The sequence below is a fragment of the Callionymus lyra genome, chromosome 19, assembly GCF_982586985.1.
Source record: "Callionymus lyra chromosome 19, fCalLyr1.hap1.1, whole genome shotgun sequence".
Lineage (NCBI taxonomy): Eukaryota > Metazoa > Chordata > Actinopteri > Syngnathiformes > Callionymidae > Callionymus > Callionymus lyra.
In genome coordinates this window covers 986,443-989,311 of record NC_141836.1, presented here as the reverse complement: position 1 = coordinate 989,311, position 2,869 = coordinate 986,443, and positions in this window count along the sequence as shown.

Genomic DNA, 2,869 nt, shown 5'->3' with positions numbered 1-2,869 from the left:
AAAGGATTTAAAGAAAATATATTCATGAGCAAAGTCGCGGTGGAAGATTGAAGCGGAGACGTCACACAAAGTTTATGAGGCTGCGCTCGCAGCACTGGAGGTGTTTTGATGGTCAGATACTTAAATGTTTGACTGTCTGTTAACCATTCAGTCTTTGTCCCAGCTAGTCAGGGCCACACAGCCTTTAATGCTCACTATTAGAAATGAAAGATGGAATTTAAGTGAGGAACAACGGAGCAAGAATTAGAGTTTTTTTGGGAAAAAAAGAATCAAATAAGCGTGAAATATGATAAAAGAAAGAAAGACAAAAATAAAAGATGTAAAAAGGAAATAATGGATCTAAGAAAAGATAACAGAAGGAAGGGAAGGATCGTCACAAAAGGAAATAAAGGAAGAAGTAAAAGAACTTGAACAAGTATAAAAAATATATGAATCCATGTTTTATATCTGAGCATCTTTGCAGAGCTTCTATTAAAACTGTTGTTTAGCCAAAAGGCAAATACAAAACTCAAGCTTGTTTAAATTTGAAATGGCAACTCTGAGTCACGAGCCCAAAGGTTTGCTGCACATGATTCGGATCCAAACCTGATCAAGTCATTTCAAGGTCACAGAGGCACTAAATCCTGATATCGTGGTTTCACGCCTGGTTTCCCAGCAAGTGTCCACCAAGGATAGCATTAATGTCTCCATGACTTCAATATGTGACTGAGGCTGAGCGAGAAGGATTTTAAATAATGGGAGACGCCAGGAGGAATACACGACCTTTAGCAGCACTAATAACACCTCAATCTTCCTCGGCAGGAATTCCTGTGAAGGACATATGCAAATAGGAACCAATGCAACATTCAGATATTAAAGTCACTTTTGTCTTGACAAGCATCTGGTTGTTATTAAAGTAACACACACTTTAAGTAAGAGGAGAATGCATGAGAAATGTGGTTTGTTGTCAACAGCCCTTGTTAGGGAAGTAACACCTTTCCAATGGTCCAATAACCAACTCACACCTATTCACCAAACGACATCCCATTGTGAGCCAGTGTGATGCCCCATCGCCGGGCCCTCGGACGCTTCATGTCCTGCCAGGGACCAGACAAACACACTATTGTGCTCCCGGTCTCTGGCCTGATGGCTGCATGGACTCATCACCTCATTGTGGCCTCGCACGACTGAGGGTGTTTTGTTAGCTCGTTGCATAATTGTCGCTCTTGGACGCAGATGAAGAAACATTCAAAGAGGAAGATTCTAAACATTTCCTTGGATAATCCTGAACTTTAAGGAAAGAGAACTAATTGGTTTTAACGTTTTTTCTTTAAACTCAGTGATAATATTTATGAATGTTTGATTCACACTCGCCATATAGAAGATAAACAATCAAATAACACGGTGTTGGTGGGACTTTTCACAAAAATAGAATCCCTCACAGCAAATTAGATGATTGGATAAAAGCTTAAAAGGTAAACACACACATTTGTGTTGTTCCCCACAATTACTGTTTTGTTGTTTAAAAGCGCCCTGGTCTGTGAAAGGTTCTGTGCAAATAAAGGCACTTGCTTACTTACTAAATGGAACAGTATTACAAATCTAATATTACAGCCCGAATGAGTTGCTGCTTCCCCCCCCAGCCCATTACAGTTATAACTTGCTCTTCGTGTAAATAAAATAAAAACAATAATCAGGTTACTTTCCTAATTATTTTGTGGTAAAATTAAAAATGTGCGTCATTACAGTTACTCATATGGTGCCTTCAGGAACACACATAATGTGTGCTGGACCCTTGGTCTGTAGACACCTTGTGTATTCGAACCCTCCAGTGATCAGTATACGTCTGTCAGTGGAGACCCCCTTCTACGTCACAAGTTATTCGCCCCCTGCCCCCATCTTTTAATTTAGCAGCTCCTCAAGCTGCATGTGCTCCCACAATAACACAATTGACGTCACTGGCTGCCGTGATGCCTTCATGTTCTAGTCTTTTGTGCCACACATTGCCTGGACTCAGATAATAGTGATTTCAAGTGATTTTAACGCAATGCAAAGCATATATATATATATATATATATATATATATATATATATATATATATATATATATATATATATTTAAATATATATAAATAGCATGTAATACATTATGTTGCAACATATATTTTGGTCCCTCAAGGCGTATATTTAAAGAGTCATTCTCCACTGAATGAAGGCCTTTATTTTTTAATTTAATGTATAATTTGCTCAAAATTAAAATTTTAAGTGCATCAAATGCTTGATTATCATGACCCAGTGTTTGTAATTCGGTGAGTAGCAAGCAGTGACTAGAAAACTTCCAAAGATTGAAGAATTTGGAGCAAAAGCATCTCTTGTGTTATTAGGGAGTAACTATTGCACTATTGCAGTGCATTATACTTTATGTTGTTCAATATTAGTTTGCTTTGAAACTTAAATTGTGTTCAATGGATGCATTACATTGATCAACACAGTCAGACACAAAATACTTTTTTAATTTAGGCAAGGAAATAAATAAATATTTGTTTCAATTTATAGATACAGTTGAAATATATTCTTCTTAAAGTCATCTCATAATCAAAAGTGAGGAGGGGATAATCTAGAGGACATGAATTGATTTATTTTAAAGGTGAAATTAGATTAGATTTAGATCAGATTTGTACTAATACTTATTTTATGGTGCGTACAGTGTAATTTATTTGATGTTTTTTTTAATGCTAAGTGTAATTTTAATTGTAATAATAGCAGTATTATTAAAATATGTAAGTGTAGCTCAAACGCTATTCTAGAAGGCAGTGGACAGTGCGGTCAGAGGGTGTGGCTAGTTTCCCACTGCTCGTGAAGGCAGCAGACTGCAAAAGTGCGAGAGAAG